At 39.2% G+C, this 17,933-nt stretch overlaps 2 pseudogenes; one reads left to right on the forward strand and one right to left on the reverse strand.

Moving 5' to 3' along the window:
* Positions 1-1,694: 1,694 nt before the first annotated feature.
* LOC142839930 (protein FAM204A pseudogene) lies at positions 1,695-2,863 on the reverse strand (annotated as a pseudogene).
* A 14,445-nt stretch (positions 2,864-17,308) lies between these two features.
* Positions 17,309-17,933, forward strand: part of LOC142845993 (vomeronasal type-2 receptor 116-like) — a 43,602-nt pseudogene continuing 42,977 nt past the window's right edge.

Consider the following 17,933-nt stretch of genomic DNA (forward strand, 5'->3'; position numbering starts at 1 on the left):
CCAGAAGGCACTTAAGATTTGGATTTACATGATTCACATGTGCATTCTGTAATTTCTCTTCTATTAAAGCCAATTCTCTATCAGTTTTAGCTGAGAGTTTCCTGGGACTATTTAAGTCCCATCTAAGGTTTTGTTTAAATTAATCAATTAATCAGGTTTTATCCCAAAAGTGGGCCATAGGAAATGGCTTTTAACAATAGTTGAAAGTCATTAAGAGTCTGCAATTGATTTCTCATAATTTGCACCTTCTGGGGTCTAATTTCTTTGTACATCTATTTTATAGCCCAAATAATCCATATAATTTCCTCTTTGTATTTTTTAGGAGAAACTATAATCCCCAACAAGGCAAAACTTTCTTTATTTCTTCAAACATTGACATTCTTCAAATATTGACATTTAAATGAGATAATAAAATGTTATTCATATAGCGGTAAACTATAGATTGCCAAAATTGTTTGTGTATCATTTCCAATGGATGATGTACAAAACATAGGCACAGGTTAGGGCTATTTAACATTAACTGTGTGAGAATCTTCCATTGATATCTGTTAACAGGCTGAGAATTATTATAAGCAGACAACATGAAAGCAAATTTTTCTGTCTTTGTCTTATAAAACAATCTTTTAAATCAATAATAAGAGACAATCCTTTAGGCAATAGAGAAGGCAAAGGAATGCCAGACTGTAGAGAGACCATTGACAAATTAGCTTATTAACAGCTCTTAGATCTGCTAACATTCACCATTTTCCAGATTTTTTTAATAACAAACACAGGAGAATTCCAAGGGCTGGTTGATTCTTGAATATGCTGAGCATTTAGCTGCTCTTCTATGAGCTGTTCTAAAGCCTGAAGCATCTCTATTGTTTTTTTTTTGACATTTGTTTTTTTATTATTATTATTGTTGTTTAGACAGGGTTTCTTTGTGTAGCGTTGGCAGTCCTGGAACTCACTCTGTAGACCAGGCTGGCCTCAAACTCACAGAGATCCACCTGCCTCTGCCTCCTGATTACTGGGATTAAGTGTGTGCAACATCTGGCCTCTTAATGAGCAACAAATTATTCACTAATTCTTTATATAAAGAAAACTTACATATCACCATAAGTTAATGAAACTGTTACTGCTTTAAATCTAAAAATATAACTAAAATCATGACTAATTTTTCACAGTGTCCACATTTAGTGTTGCCAGTTATCAAACGACTGATTTCCATTAGGACTGTAAAACACATACCTAAGGACAATGACTCCCAGGTATTAGTTCTCTCTTTAGCCTCATTAACTCATTTCATCTTTCAATTGGCAGAGGAAGAGGTAACAACACATGAGCTGTTAGATATCAAGAGTTATGATATCCTGAGTTACAACTATCTGTCTAGCACAATCGGACCATTTCCTTTTCAAACAACAATCACAATTTAAAGAATGACATGGTTGAGAAATAGTTAGAAAGATATTTTCTAGGCAAAGCTGAAATCATTCTCCAGAGATGTTATGTCCACTTTTTACTGGAGTAGGATGTCCTTCTGTCTATGTGTTACTTTTACCATTTTACTGTAATTATGTCCACTGACATTACACAAAAATTAATCAATTGCTTTTACTATGTGACTAGAAAATATGAATTCTACTGCCTCCATAAAGAATCAATAATTATTCTTATAACATTGAAATAATTAAAGTCACTGGTAAAGTCAGTAACAATTGATAATTTTTATATTTATGACTAATCTATCATAAACAAAAGCCAATCTGAAAAACACAATTCTAGAAAAAGTACAGTCATGTTAAGAATAGATATGGAAGTACAAGGACCTCAGAGGCTATGCTAGACCTAACAGAAGAAACACAAAATTGATTTTAAACTGTGGGTTTATACAAATAAATAAAACTCTTCCCATCTTGTACATATGCTTAAAATTTCTTACACAAATATAAAAATGCTCATTTCCTTTACAAACTTTCTAGAAAAAAAGAATGAAAAGAATTTATTATCAGCTCCCAAGTTTTAGGCTTATCTTTTTCTACCCTTATCAATTTTCTGACATTTTAAACCTAAGGAGGAAAATCTTTTTTGGTAAATGAAGCAGGCCAGTTAGTCTCTCAATGAATGTCCTAAAGAACTCTGCGAGGCTACATATATCCCACGTTGCTTTTAGTTTTCCATCTCTTCTTTGCTTCAAACCCCCACGCCAGTTTCTTCTTCTTTCGAGCAGCCTGTGAGTTTTCAGCCTCCTTTTTGGCTTTAACAAACTTGTGGCAGGCAATTGCTTTGGCAATTTTTACAACCAGCTCTCGAGTAGCTAGCTGGTTGCTGAGCTCTTCAGCCTTCTCAACATCCCATTCCTCCACAGCCTGGTCTATCCTCTTTTCAAGGCCTGATTTCTAGATTTTTTTCTGTTTAACCGGCGGTTCAAATCTATCATTGGCTCCAAAGTACTGAGTAAGCTCCATCCACTGTGTTTCACTCGAGGACTGTTCACTGTGAGATTCTTTTTCATTCTTTGATTTGCCTTTTTTGGAGCTTTTTCTTTTTTTCTGTCTGAACCGCGATGTTGAATTTTTCTGTTCAGAATGTCTTTCGTGAAATCTGTTCCACATGTTCAAGGGAGTTCCAGAAGGACACTTCTCATATGCATTTGCATCAGCCTCTGTTTCCGGTTTTGGCTTGCCTGCTGGGAAATCTGACATCCTTGGCTTGCTACTGCTGTCAGTCTTTCCATCTTCCTGTAAATTAAATTCTCTAAGTTCTGGATTCTCTAGTGTGGCTTCATCTTCAGAATCTGACTCAATATCGCTTTCATTTAGCCCAGGAGGTAACAGCCCACTCCACATCTTTTCTTTGGCCGGGAAGCAGGGGCTCCCCAGCCATCTTAGAACCCCAGCAACATCTTGCCTTATCCGCGTCTCTATTGTTAAAGGCCATTGAGCAAATCATGCAGATTTGTTGGTGTCTTTGGAAGATTGGCAGTTTTTGTGCAGTGTTCTTGTACCTGAATGGTCAATGATTGTTCTTTATAAAATCTTCTGATATTTTACTCAGAAATACAGGTTAATAGATAGTCATCTATAATAGTTAAACTTGTAGTCATGTTAGTTAAGATTCCTAGATGTACAGAAATATATTTCAGATAGATACAGATTCTTAAATCTTTCAAAGACTTTCAGTATATGACATTTAAAATGTTTAAGAACTTAGGACTTTTCATGACAATGAGACACATCTGCTCTTGGCAGCACCAATCAATGTCAAGAGGATAATGGGCATCGAAGAGGCTTCTTATGGAGATTGTTAGCCATTTGGGCAATATACTGGTCTTGCCTGAACTGCTTGTTGTTATGCTGTATGAACTGGACTTGCAAGTTGCCTAAAACATAATGAAACAGTTCTTCAGATAAGAGTATACCAGGCATTCTACAAAACAGAGAAGAAAATGGCTGTCAAACTGCCAATATGGGTTTAACACTCTTTGAAATTTTCTGCTTCATGAAAATGTCTACCAGATACTATGTGCTTATAGGCTAAAGATGGATGCTTCAATGATACAGAAGAAATTCGGGTGACTGTCTGAGCAGGGAGATGTCTCTGTCAAGTCTAGAGTTTTGGAAGTAGCATACAATGCACTTCCTGTTTACTTAGGTAAGATATTCTTCTGGAGTCTGATGGGGGAGTGTCATATATCAATCTGTTGATTTCATTGGTTAAGCAATAAAGAAACTGCTAGGCCCATTGGATAGGCCCACCCTTAGGTGGGTGGAGTAAACAGAACAGAATGCCGGGAGGAAGAGGAAGTGAGCTCAGACTCGACAGCTCTCCTCTCGGGAGCAGACGCAGGAGAGACGCCATGCTACCTGCTCCAGGGAAGACACACGCTATGAAGCTCCGACCCAGGATGGACTTAGGCTAGAATCTTCCCGGTAAGACCGGTGCTCACAGATTGTTAGAGATGGGTTGATTGGAATATCAGAATTAGCCAGTAAGGGCTAGAGCTAAGGGCCAAGCAGTGATTAAATGAATACAGTGTCTGTGTAATTATTTCGGGGCATAAGCGAGCCAGGCAGGCGGCTGGGGTGTTTGGGGACGCAACCCTGCCGCCGACCATATTACTACAAATGACGCCCACGTGATGGACTAAACCCACTTAACAAACCTGAGAAGGCTTAAAAATAAGGGAGAGAGAGTTTAACACAGATTTTTGCTGTTTGTTGGTGGCGTGCTGTAGAGAGATTTCCTGATTCGGCAACAGCAGCAGAAAAAACGCTGTGTCATTTCAAAACGTGGCTTACTGGGGCTGTGCCGCCAGTGCAAACTCTGGCTTTATGCTTGTGTTCCCGCTTGGGGTTGGAAGGAGAGTGCTCTGAGACCATGACGATGACTCAGAGCTCCCCGCCTGCTCCTGGGCAGAAGGCAGAATCAGGCTTAGGCAGGCGGAAGAGCATGGCGGATTCCTGCCGCCATACAGAGACGTGTTTTTAGACTGCGCAGTGCTCTGCGTGTCAGATTTGGATGTTACTTGGATGAAAAGAATTTCTGTGTTGCACACTCAGTCTCAGAATTAAAGTGCTGAGTGCCGCTCCTACCTGGTAGCCCCAGAGCTAGCACAAAATGGTACGTCCTCCATTTTGAAATTTTCCTGACTCAGCAGCAGGAACAAACCTGTGTTGTTTTAAAATGCCAGCTTTCTGGGCCATCCTGCCAGGGCAAACTCTGACTGTTTGAGGCAGGAGGGCCGGCTACAGAGAGAGGACTTGAGTGTTGTCTGTTGTAGCTCGCTGGCTGGCAGGGACCTTGAAATGCTATAAGCATGGCTACAGCCAGTACCTCAGCCATGAGGCTGGAAAGCTAAGGAATGGGCTACATCTAGCTGGCAGAGCCACGCCTGTAGTCCCACTGATATTGCTTGGTAAATTAAAGGCTCTTTTGGTCAGAAAAAGAGAGATATACAGTAAAGAGAGATTCAAAGACAGAGAAAATTTCTGAATGGTTTAAAGTGTGTTAAAAATATATGCAAGCTAAAAGTTGAAGTTCTTAAAAAAAAAAAGGAAGAGAGTTGTTGTGTGTTGTAGTACACACCTTTAATCCCAACACTTGGGAGGCAGAGGGAGATAGACCTCTGTGACTTCAAGGTGTGGTAGCACACGCCTTTAATCCCAGTGCCTAGAAGGCAGAGACAAACAGATCTCTGTGAGTTCAAGGTGTAGTAGTGTACGCCTTTAATCCCAATGCCTGGGAGGCAGAGACAGGCGGATCTCCGAGAGTTCAAAGACAGCCTGGTCTACAGATATACGCTCAAAAAGCAAAAAGTTAACCTAGGAATGTCACAGCTTAGATTCTTAAGCGCCTAGTGATTTAAAGGTGCAAATCAAAAGTGCTCCTGGATAGTAAAAAATTGCAGATTCACAATAGGACAGATTCAGACCACTAAATGAGTCACACTGTTGGATGAATGTACGTAGGCTTGAGAGAGAGAAGAAAAGGAATATAAAGAATAAAGTTAATGGTTAAAAAAAAAAGGTAAAGTCTTTAAAGAGACAGAGTACATATAGTTAAGAGATTAAAAGAAATAAAGAAAAATAAGCTATGTAAAAAATGGAAAATTCACAGAGAGTCTGGATTATGTACATTGTGTTTTCTTTAAAATTTTTGACTGTAAAGGAGCTAAGTACAGACAGATATTTCATTATATGGGCTGCCAAGTGGAACCAGAACGGATATCATGAGGGTATGATTTCAGAATTTGGATCTAAGGATATGATACTTTGGAAAAGAGATTCTTCTTTTGTTTTCACAGAGGATGAGACTCTATGGATTTCTTCTATTCCGATTTGGTATGATGGACCACGTCCTCCTGAATGGTTGCTGTGAACATCTTCAGAAAATTGCTTCGCTCAACTGCCAACTGAGATGAAACTAGCACACAGGTTATACCATGAAAGACCTAATTAATGACGCCCCCATTCAGCAGGAAGCAGTTTGGAGAGAAAAAACTGCGCCCATGTTCCCAAATATAGTTTATAAATTCTTTTACATTTAAAGGGGGATATGATATAGATATGAATAATTTGAATTAGTATAGATTTTGCTTTATTGATAGAGATTTACGGTCAATTTTGTTATATGTATAAATGTTTCTGATGTAACTTCTACTTGATAACTGTTTTGTTATATGTAATTTTGCTATGTTAATGTTAAAGCCTTTCTTTTTTGTTTAAACAGAAAAAGGGGAAGTGATGGGGGAGTGTCATATATCAATCTGTTGATAACATTGGTTAAGCAATAAAGAAACTGCTAGGCCCATTGGATAGGCCCACCCTTAGGTGGGTGGAGTAAACAGAACAGAATGCCGGGAGGAAGAGGAAGTGAGCTCAGACACGACAGCTCTCCTCTCCGGAGCAGACGCAGGAGAAACGCCATGCTACCTGCTCCAGGGAAGACACACGCTATGAAGCTCCGACCCAGGATGGACTTAGGCTAGAATCTTCCCGGTAAGACCGGTGCTCACAGATTGTTAGAGATGGGTTGATTGGAATATCAGAATTAGCCAGTAAGGGCTAGAGCTAAGGGCCAAGCAGTGATTAAATGAATACAGTGTCTGTGTAATTATTTCGGGGCATAAGCTAGCCTGGCAGGTGGCTTGGGGTGTTGGGAACGCAGCCCCCAGCGCCCATATTACTACAGGAGTCTTTGATAAAGTTGAAGAATATATAGTTATAGTTTCCTTAGTTATGATAAAAGATAAAGTAGATATAAATATTGTAACTATAATTCTTGCTTGATAACTGTTTTGTTATATGTAATTTTACTGTGTTAAAGTTAAAACCTTCCTTTTTATTTGAACAGAAAAAGGGAAATGGTGTGGAGGTATTAGTGTATATGTGTTGCTTTTATTGGTTAATGAATAAAGACAGCTTTGACCTGTGATAGGGCAGAGTAGAGCTAGGCAGGAAACCTAAACTGAATTCTGGGAGAAAAAAGGCAGAGTCATTGAGAAGCCATGTAGCTGCCACTGAAGACAGACACACTGGAACCTTGCCAGTAAGCCACAACCACTTGGCAATACACAGATTAATGGAGATGTTTTAGTTTAAGATATAATATCTAGTTAGAAATATGCTATACTTAATCTATTAGCCAAACAGTATTGCAAATAATATAGTTGCTGTGTGATTTTTTTATGGTCTTGGCAGCCAGGAAAAAACAAGCACCCTTCGAATAACAGGGTGATTCATGTATGTGTCTCTTAGGGTTATTCTTACCTAGTTTCTATTGAGTCATGGACTATATGCTGGTTATCCTTTGGTTTTTTTGTCTAATATCAATTTATATGTAAGTATATACCACCTTCATGTTTATGGGTCTGGATTAGCTCACTCAGGATTGTTTTTCTACTTCCATTTGTTAGGATGCAAATTTCAAGATGTCATTGTTTTTTACTGCTGAGCAGTAAGTACTTCATTGTCTAAATGTACTACATTTTCTTCATCCATTCTTCTTTGAGGGGCACCTAGGTTGTTTCCATGTTCTGGCTATCACAAATTACACTGTTATGAAAATAGTTGAGAAATGTGCTTGTAGTATGATTGAACATCCTATGGGCATATGCCCTAGGGTGGTATTGCTGGATACTAGGTATGTTGTTTCTCAAATTCCTGAGAAACCACCATACTGATTTCCAAAGTGGTTGTACCAGTTTGCAATCCAAAGAGCAATGGGGGAGCACTTCCTTTACTTCACACTCTCTTCAACAAAAATTTTGTCAGAAATTTCCAAAATTCTAGAATTAACATCTCACTGCCTGGACAGTCACCCAAAGGTCTTCTGTATTGTTGGAGCATCCATCTTCAGCCTACAGGCCCATAGTATCCAGCACATTTTTCCATGAAGCAGGAACTTTCAAAGACAGTTCCACTAATATTGGCAGTTTGTCAGTGACATTTTTCTGTGTCCTGTAGAATGTCTAGCAGACTCTTTCATGAAGCAGGAACCACAAAGGATCACCTCACTTTTAGGCAAGTTCAGCAGTCATTTTTCTGTAGGTCCTACATGTCCAGTTCATTAAGCAGTCCAGACAAGATTAGTTTCTTGCCCAAATGGCTAAAAAGCTCCATAAGAAGTCTCTTCAATGCCCATCTTCCTTTTCAAGTAATTTTGTATTGACAGGAGCAGATGTGTTTCATTGTCATGAAAACTCCTGTGTTGTTAAAACATTTTAAATGCCATATTCTGGAGGGTTTTTAAAGACTTGAAGAGTACCTATCAAACTGGAATAGATCTCTATAATGGTGTAGGGGGTCCTTCTGTCTATGTTTTGCTTTCATTAGTTAATAAAGGAACTGCTTTAGGCCTATAGCAGAGGTGTATGGGAACAGAGCTAGGAAGGGAAACCTAAATGGAATGCTGGGAGGAGGAAGGCAGAGAGAGACGCTATGGAGCTACCACCAGAGTCAACCATACCAGAATTTTGCTGGAAGGCCACGACCTCATGATGATCTGTTGGATACTATGCACCTGTAGGCTGAAGATGGATGCCCCAATGGTACAGAAGAACTTTGGGTGACTATTAAAGTAGCAAGATGTCTCTGCAAATTCTAGAGTTTTAGAAGTTGCTTACAATGTACTTCCTGTAACAAAACAGTTATCAAGCAAGAATTACAGTTACAATATTTATATCTACTTAATATTTAATCATAATTAATGAAAACTATAATAATAACTATTCTTGAACTCCATCAAAAACTCCAGAAGGATATAATATTGCCTAAGTAAACAGTAGAATCAAAACCCAGTGCCATTGTCCTTGGCTTCTCATCAGCCCTCATTGTCAGCCACATTCAGAGAGTCCAGTTTGTTCACATGCTCCATCAGTACTAGTCCAGCTGGCCTTGGTGAGCTCTCAATAGATCAGCCCCACTAGCTCAGTAGGTGGGCACACCCTTCACAGTCCTGACTTTCTTGTTCATGTTCTCCCTCCTTCTGCTCCTCATTGGGACCTTGGGAGCTCAGTCCAGTGCTCCAATGTGGGTCTCTGTCTCTATAGCCACCCATCACCAGATGAAGGTTCTATGGTGATATGCAAGATATTCATCAGTGTGGCTATAGGATAGGGCCAGTTCAGGTGTCCTTTCCTCAGCTGCGCAAGGAACAAGCTGGGGACATCTCCTTGGACACTGGGAACCCCTTTAGAGTCAAGTCTCTTGCCAACCCTAAAATGGCTCCCTTAATTAAGATATATACTTCCCTGCTCCCATATCCACCCCTCCTCCATCCCAACCATCTCATTCCCCCAAGCTCTCCCCATCCTCCCCTTCTCACTTCTCTCCCCCATCTCCCCTTACCCCCATCCCACCCCAAGCTCCCAATTCTTGCCTGGCAATCTTGTCTACTTCCAATATCCAGGAGGATAACTATATGTTTTTCTTTGGGTTTATCTTTTTATTTAGTTTCCAAGAATCATGAATAGTAGGCTCAATGTCCTTTATTTATGGCTAGAATCCACTTATGAGTGAGTATATGCCATATTCATCTTTTTGGGTCTGGGTTACCTCACTCAGGATAGTGTTTTCTATTTCTATCCATTTGCATGCAAAATTCAAGATGTCATTGTTTTTTACCGCTGAGTAGTACTCTGATGCATACATATTTCACACTTTTTTATCCATTCTTCCATTGAGGGGCATCTAGGTTGTTTCCAGGATCTGGGTATTACAAATGCTTCTGCTATGAACATAGTTGAACAAATGCTTTTGTAGTATGATAGATCATCTCTTGGGTATATTCCCAAGAGTGGTATTGCTGGATCCTGGGGTAGGTTGATCCCAAATTTCCTGAGAAACTGCCACACTGATTTCCAAAGTGGTTGCACAAGTTGCATTCCCACCAACAATGGATGAGTGTTCCTCTTACTCCACATCCTCTCCAGCAAAGGCTATCATTGATGTTTTTGATTCTAGCCATTCAGACAGGTGGAAGATGATATCTCAAAGTTGTTTTGATTTGCATTTCCCTGATTGCTAAGGAGGTTGAGCATGACCTTAGTGTCTTTTGGCCATTTGAACTTATTCTGTTGAGAATTTTCTGTTCAGATCAGTGCCCCATTTTTAATTGGGTTATAATTAGCATTTTAAAGTGTAGTTTCTTGAGTTCTTTATACATTTTGGAAATCAGACCTTTGTCTGTTGCAGGGTTAGTGAAGATCTTTTCCCAGTCAGTAGGTTGTCTTTTTGTCTTAGTGACAGTATCCTTTGCTTTACAGAAGCTTCTCATTCTCAGGAGGTCCCATTTATTCAACGTTGCCCTTAATGTCTGTGCTACTGGGGTTATACGTAGGAAGTGATCTCCTCTGCCCATGTGTTGTAGACTACTTCCTGCTTCTCCTCTATCAGATTCAGTGTGTTTAGATTGATATTGAGGTCTTTAATCCATTTGGACTTGAGTTTTGTGCATGGTGATAGATATGGATCTATTTTCATTCTTCTACAAGTTGACATCCAGATATGTCAGCACCATTTGTTGAAGATGCTTTCTTTCTTTCACTGTATACTTTTAGCTCCTCTGTCGAAAATCAGGTATTCATAGGTTTGTGGGTTAAAATCCGGGTCTTCTACTCTATTCCATTGGTCAACATCTCTCTTTTGTGCCAATACCAAGCTGTTTTCATTACTGTAGCTCTGTTATAGAGTCTGAAGTCAAGGATGGTAATGCCACCGGAAGTACCTTTATTGTACAGACTTGTTTTGGCTATCCTGGGTCTTTCTTTTTTTCATATAAAGTTGATTATTGTTCTCTCAAGGTCTGTGAAGAATTTTGTTGGGGATTGCATTGAATCTATAGATTGCTTTTGGTAGAATTGCCATTTTTACTATGTTGATCCTCCCAATCCAAGAGCAAGGGAGATCCTTCCATTTTCTGGTATCCTCTTCAATTTCTTTCTTCAAAGACTTGAAGTTCTTCTCAAATAGATCTTTCACTTCCTTGGTTAGAGTTACACCAAGATACTTAATGCTATTTGTGGCTATTGTGAAAGGTGATGCTTCTCTGATTTCCCTTTCTGCTTCTTTATCCTTTGTGTATAGGAGGGCAACTGATCTTTTGATGTTGATCTTGTATCCTTCCTCGTTACTAAAGGTGTTTATTAGCTGTAGGAGGTCTTTGGTAGAGTTTTTGGGGTCGCTTATGTACACTATCATATCATCTGCAAATAACGAAAGTTTGACTTCTTCCTTTCCAATTCAAATCCCATTGATCTCCTTATGCTGTCTTATCGCTATTGCTAGAACTTCAAGACTATATTGAAGAGGTGTGGAGAGAGTGAACAACCTCATCTTGTTTTTTATTTTAGTGGATGGCTTTGAGTTTCTCTCCATTTAATTTAATGTTAGCTGTCAGCTTGCTGTATATAGCTTTTTATTATATTTAGGAATGAACCTTGTATCCCTAATCTCTCCAAGACTTTTATCATAAAGCTGGGTTGAATTTTGTCAAATGCTTTTTCTGCATCTAATGAAATGATCATATGGTTTTTTCCTTCAGTTTATTTATATGATAGATTACATTGATAGACTTTCATATGTTGAGCCAGCCCTGCCTGTCTGGTATGAAGCCTACTTGATTGTAATGAATAATTTTTCTTATGTGTTCTTGGATTCGGTTTGCCAGTATTTTATTGAGAATTTTTGCATCAGTGTTCATTAGTGAGATTGGTATGTAATTCTCTTTCTTGGTTAAGTCTTTGTGTGGTTTTGGTATCAGGGTGACTGTAGCTTCATAAAAGGAGTTTGGCAATGACTCTTCTCTTTCTATTTTGTGAAACACCTTAAGGAGTATAGGTATTAGGTCTTCTTGGAAGTTCTACATTGAAACCATCTGGTCCAGGGATTTTTTTGGTAGGGAGGTTTATGATGACAGCTTCTAATTCCTCACGACGTACAGGTCTATTTAAACTGTTCACCTGGTCTTGATTTAATTTTGGTATATGGTACTTATCTAAAAAAGTGTTCATTTCTTTCACATTTTCCAATTTTGTGGCATACAGGCTTTTGTAGTAAGATCTAATGATTTCTGAATTTCTTCTGTGTTTGTGGTTATGTCCCCCTTTCCATTTCTGATCTTATTTATTTGCATGTTCTCTCTCTGCCATTTGATTAGTTTGGATAGGGGTTTGTCAATCTTGTTGATTTTCTCCAGGAACCAGCTTTTTGTTTCATTGATTCTTTGTATTGTTTTCTGTGTTTCTATTTTGTTGATTTCAGCCCTCAGTTTAATTATTTCCAGTCTTCTACTCCTCCTGGGTAAATCTGCTTCTTTTTTCTAGAGCTTTCAGCTGTGCTGTTAAATCTCTAATGTGTGCTTTCTCCATTTTCTTTTTTGGGGGGGGATATAATTAAAATGTTTCTCTTCTTTTTTATTTTTATTTTTTATTTTTTTATTCTTTTCTTTATTTTTTTTAGTTGTTGAAAAAAATTCTGCCTCCTCCCCATTTCCCATTTTCCTCCCCCTCCTCCCACACATTGTCCCCTCTCCCCACTCCCATTTCCTTCTCCCACTTCCCCCCCATTCCATTCCCCCTCCCTCTCAAGAATGAAGAGCAGTCAGATTCCCTACCCTGCGGGAAGTCTAAGGTCCTCCCACTTCTATCCAGGCCCAGGAGGGTAAGCATCCAAACAGGCTAGGCTCCCACAAAGCCTGTTCATGTATTAGGATCGAAACCTAGTGCCATTGTCCTTGGCTTCTCATCAGCCTTCATTGTCAGCCATGTTTAGAAAGTTCGGTTTCATCCCATGCTTATTCAGTCCCAGTCCCGCTGGCCTTGGTGAGCTCCCAATAGATCAGTTCCACTGTCACAGTGGGTAGGTGCACCCCTCGTGGTCCTGACTTCCTTGCTCATGTTCTCCCTCCTTCTGCTCCTCATTTGGATCTTAAGAGCTCAGTCCGGTGCCCCTATTTGGGTCTCTGTCTCTATCTCAATCCATCGCCAGATGAAGGTTCTAAGGTGATATGCAAGATATTCTATTTTTGTTAATTTCAGCCCTCAGTTTGATTATTTCCAGTCTTCTAATCCTTCTGGGTGATCTGCTTCTTTTTTTCCTAGAGATTTCAGGTGGTCTGTTAAGTCTCTAATGTGTGATTTCTCTGTTTTCTTTATGTGGGCACTTAGTGCTATAAACTTTCCTCTTAGCACTGCTTTCATAGTGTCCCATAGGTTTGGTATGATGTGTCTTTATTTTCATTGAATTCAAGGAAGACTTTAATTTCCTTATTTCTTCCTTGACCCAGGGGTGGTTCAGTAGTTGACTGTTCAATTTCCATGATTTTGTAGGCTTTCTGGGATTAGACTTGTTGTTGAATTCTAACTTTATTACATGGTGATCCGATAGAACACAGGTGGTTACTACAATTTCTTTGTATCTATGGGTGTATGCTTTGTTACTACTTATGTGATCAATATTTGAGAAGGTTCCATGCGATGCTGAGAAGAAGGTATATTCTTTTCTGTTTGGGTGGAATGTTCTATAAATGTCTGTTAAGTCCATTTGGTTCATTACATCCAATAGTTCTCTTATTTTTCTGTTAATTTTCTGTCTGGTTGATCTGTCCATTGGTGAGAGAGGAGTGTTGAAATCTCCTACTATTAGAGTGTGGGGTTTGCTGTGTGCTTTGAGTTCTAGTAATGTTTCTTTTACGTATGTGGGTGCTTTTATATTAGGGGCATAGATATTCAGGATAGAGACTTTCTCCTGATGAATTGTTCCTGTTATGAGTATCAAGTGTCCATCTCCATCTCTTCTGATTGATTTTAGTTTGAAATCAGTCTTGTTAGATATTAGTATAGCCACACCTGCTTGTTTCTTTGGTCCATTTGATTGGAAAATCTTTTCCCAACCCTTTACTCTGAGGTAGTGTCTGTCTTTGAGTTTGAGGTGTGTTTCTTATAAACAGCAGAATGTCGGATCCTAATTTCGTATCCATTCTCTTAACCTGTGCCTTTTTATAGGTGAATTGAGTCCATTTATATTAAGTGATATTAATGACCAGTGGTTGTTAACTCCGATTATTGTTTTTGGTGGTAGAGTTTGTGTCTTTCCTTTCTTTGAGTTGTGCTGGTAGAGGGTTGTCAGATGCTTGTGTTATTATGGGTATTATTGGCTTCCTTGGTTTGTGATTTTCCTCCTAGTATTTTCTGTAATGCTGGGTTCGTGGCAACATATTGTTTAAATCTGTTTTTATCCTGGAATATCTTGTTTTCTCCATTGATGGTGAATGCCAGCTTTGCTGAGTATAGTAGTCTGGGCTTGCATCCATGTTCTCTTAGTGTCTGTAGCATATCGATCCAAGATTTTCTGGCTTTCATGGTTTCCATGGAGAAGTCAGGTGTAATTCTGATAGGTTTCCCTTTATATGTTATTTGACCTTTTTTCCTTTACAGCTCTAAATATCTGTTCTTTATTCTGTATGTTTTGTGTTTTGATTATTATATGGCATGGGGATGCTTTCTTTTGATCCAGTCTATTTGGTGTTCTGTATGTTTCTTGTACCTTCATAGGAATATCCTTCTTTAGGTTGGGAAAGTTTTCTTCTATAATTTTGTTGAATATGTTTTCTGGGCCTTTGAGCTGTAATTCTTCTCCTTCTGCTACCCCTTTTATTCTTAGGTTTGGTCTTTTCACGGTGTCCCAGATTTCCTGGATGTTTTGTGTTAAGAATTTGTTGGATTTGTTTTGCTCTTTAATCAGTGAGTTTATTTCCTCTATAGTATCTTCTGTGTCTGAGATTCTTTCTTCTATCTCTTGTATTCTGTTGGTAATACTTGTCTCTATAGTTCCTGTTCATTTACCCAGATTTTCCATATCCAGCCTTCCCTCGGTTTGTGTTTTCTTCATTACCTCCATATCACTTTTCAAGTCTTGAACCGTTTCCCTTACCTGTTTGATTGCTTTTTCTTGTTTTTCTTGGTTATCTTTGAGAGATTTATTCATTTTCTCTACCTTTTTGTTTGTCATCTCTATTTCTTTATGGCAGTTTTTCACCTCCTTTTTAAGGTCCTCTATTATTTTCATATAGTTCCGTTTAAAGTGGATTTCTTCTATTTCTTCTGGAGTAGGGTGTTCAATTCTTCTTGTTTTGGGATCCCTGGATTCTGGTGATGTCATGTTGCCTTTCAGGTTGTTGGAGGAATTCTTGCATTGGCGCCTGCCCATCTTTTCCTTCAAATGGAGCCAGGAGAGGCCTGGTGTCTTGGTCCAGTCTTTGCTGTGACTGACTCTCTGGGTGAATCTCCTCAGTGCAGGAGCAGGAACTGTTCCTGTCTGGATGGATCTCCTCAGCACTAACACAGGGATGCCTGGTAGCCCAAGGACATGGAGGACAAAAGGGCTAATTTGGGGAGCAGGGTGGGGTTGAGTAGGACACAGGAGACCCTGCAGTACAAGCTGAAGGTGCCTGCACTCCCTTGCTGGGACCTTCAGGCCTGCCCACCAGGCAGACCCTTACCCCTCTGGGTGGGTAGCCTTAGTGTAGGAACAGGAAACTGTTCCTGAGCCAAGGACCATGCAGACTACAGGGCAGGCTTGGAGGAGGCTGGGTCGTGTGTAACAAAGACATCCCTGCAGCAGGAACTGGGGAAGACAGGGTTGTGCTCTCTTCCGGGACAGGCCACCCCGGGATAGCACACACTCACCCGTCCAGATGGAACTCCTCAGGACTGAAACAGGGACGCCTGATAGCCCAAGAACACCGTGGACAAAAGGGTGAATGTGGCGAGCAGGGCAGGGTCGAGTAGGACACGGGAGACCCTGCAGCACAAGCTGAAGGTGCCTGCACTCCCTTGCGGAGACCTTCAGGCCTGCCCGGCAGGCAGACACTCACCCCTCTCTGTATTTTCCATCTTTGCATGGCTTTGTTTTTCTAAATTTTTATAATTTTTTCTTTAATTTTGGGTTTTTTTTTTGACAGGGCTTCTCTGTGTATGCTTGGCTGTCCTAGAACTCACTCTGTAGAATAAGCTGACCATAAAATAATAAGATCGTGAGTTTAGTTCATTAAAAAAAAAACACTTGTAATCCCAGCACTTCCTTGTGAAGTCATTTGCCTATTTGGTCTACCTAAATTAGGCAGGTCTGGTTTCAATAAGAAACACTATCAAAAAATTAAGGTGTAGAGGTGGTAAGAAAAATATCTAATTCTACATAATGTCCACACACAAACACACACACACAAACACACACACACACACACACAAAACTCTAGTAGTTTTTGTTTTCAAAGCATTATAGGTTGGGAGAAATTGAAAGCAAAGAACAAATAAGTTCCGTACACTTCATGCTTTATTAGCCATGTGGTTTCTCATATTATTAATAATTTATGTGGATTAGAACATGGCACAATTTATAAGCCAAACAAAATACATCATCATTTAGTAAAGATGTGATAACATAATATGCCACTATAATATGATGCTGAATTAATTCATTTCCCTGATATTTTCCTTTGCTCCAGGACAAATGATATATGTTTATATATTTTGTTTTCAATGTTCTTAGTGGTAGAAGACTTTACTAATATTTTCTGTTGATTTTCTTCTATTTCAGAGGGGATGAGGGCCAGATATACCACATCCTATAAGAAAACCACAAAAAATGGGCAAAATAAATGCTACGGACATATCGCAAAAAAAAATACTTTTTGAATCATAATCTCTAGTACAGGTAGACCTTAACCATCCTAAGTATATAAAGATGACCTTGACTCTCTGATTCTCCTGTCTCTTGATCTTCAGTGCTGAGATTCCATATGCTAATAATAATGCTCAGTTTATGTGGTGCTGGGGACCAAACCCAAGACTTTTCGTATGATAGAAAAACATAACTATCTACTGACTATCCATAACTACCCATTCCCCATCCCTCATGACAATATTTTCATCCATAGCAGAAGGCAAAAGTCTCTGTACACCAGCTTGGCCAATCTTTTTCCAGAAGATCTTTTTCTCAGTGGGGAGCCCTGTTGTCAGTGGAACTGGATGATATCATGGCACCAGGGACTGGAGAACATGAGCCTCAAACATATTTTCCATTATGTGCTATTTTTAAACCTGGATTTGGACCCCAGATGTGATGCTCCAGGGAAGAATGTTTTTCAGAATCCATCAAGGGAATATTAGAAATTTGAGTTGAAGGGACTTTGGGAATGACAGTGGTCATCATAGCCAAAAAGAAAATTGGAATTTACATAAACAGGCACAAATACATGGGATATGTATACACCTACTGGCTTTGAAAATTCAAACTCTAGAGAGTTTGACTTTATAGATACTTCCATGATGTTCCCTCTGCGTTTTATGTTTCTGGCTCTGCAGTATTCCAGCTCTGTCTACTCCTTTGACCATTCTCACTGTGTAACAAAGGCAGAAGTCAGTGTCTACAAGGGTGGGGATATGGTGGTTGCTGCATTTTTCCCACTGCATACTATTTTCTTTGACTCCGTGTCTGAAGATCCAAACAATGACATCTTCTATCATCAGTAAGTTCATTTTTTCATTTCTTCATTTTTTGTCTTAATTTTAAATATATAATGCCTAGAAATACTATGTGTGCATACATCAGCGCTATGTACATCTTCCATACTGCTCTTTCTACTCTTTATCTCAAGAACTTTTTAAAATTAATTTCTACTTTCTTTGCTCCAAAAAGAACAAAAGCATTCTAATTTTCCTCATTCTAGCTTCTCCTTTCTGAGACTCAATTTTCTCATTATTCAACCATTCTTAACCCTCTTTCTGACTGTGGTGTCTCTGAAATAATTCCAATATTAGTTTTTAATTTTTTTCTTTTTTCTTTATTTTTTAAAAAAGAAAACAAGTTATATTTTATATTATACATACAAATCCTAGTTCCTACTCCCTCTCCTCATCCCATACCTCTACATAAAGTCCCACCCCATCC

Source organism: Microtus pennsylvanicus, chromosome 1 (genome assembly GCF_037038515.1).
Source record: "Microtus pennsylvanicus isolate mMicPen1 chromosome 1, mMicPen1.hap1, whole genome shotgun sequence".
Taxonomy (NCBI): Eukaryota; Metazoa; Chordata; class Mammalia; order Rodentia; family Cricetidae; genus Microtus; species Microtus pennsylvanicus.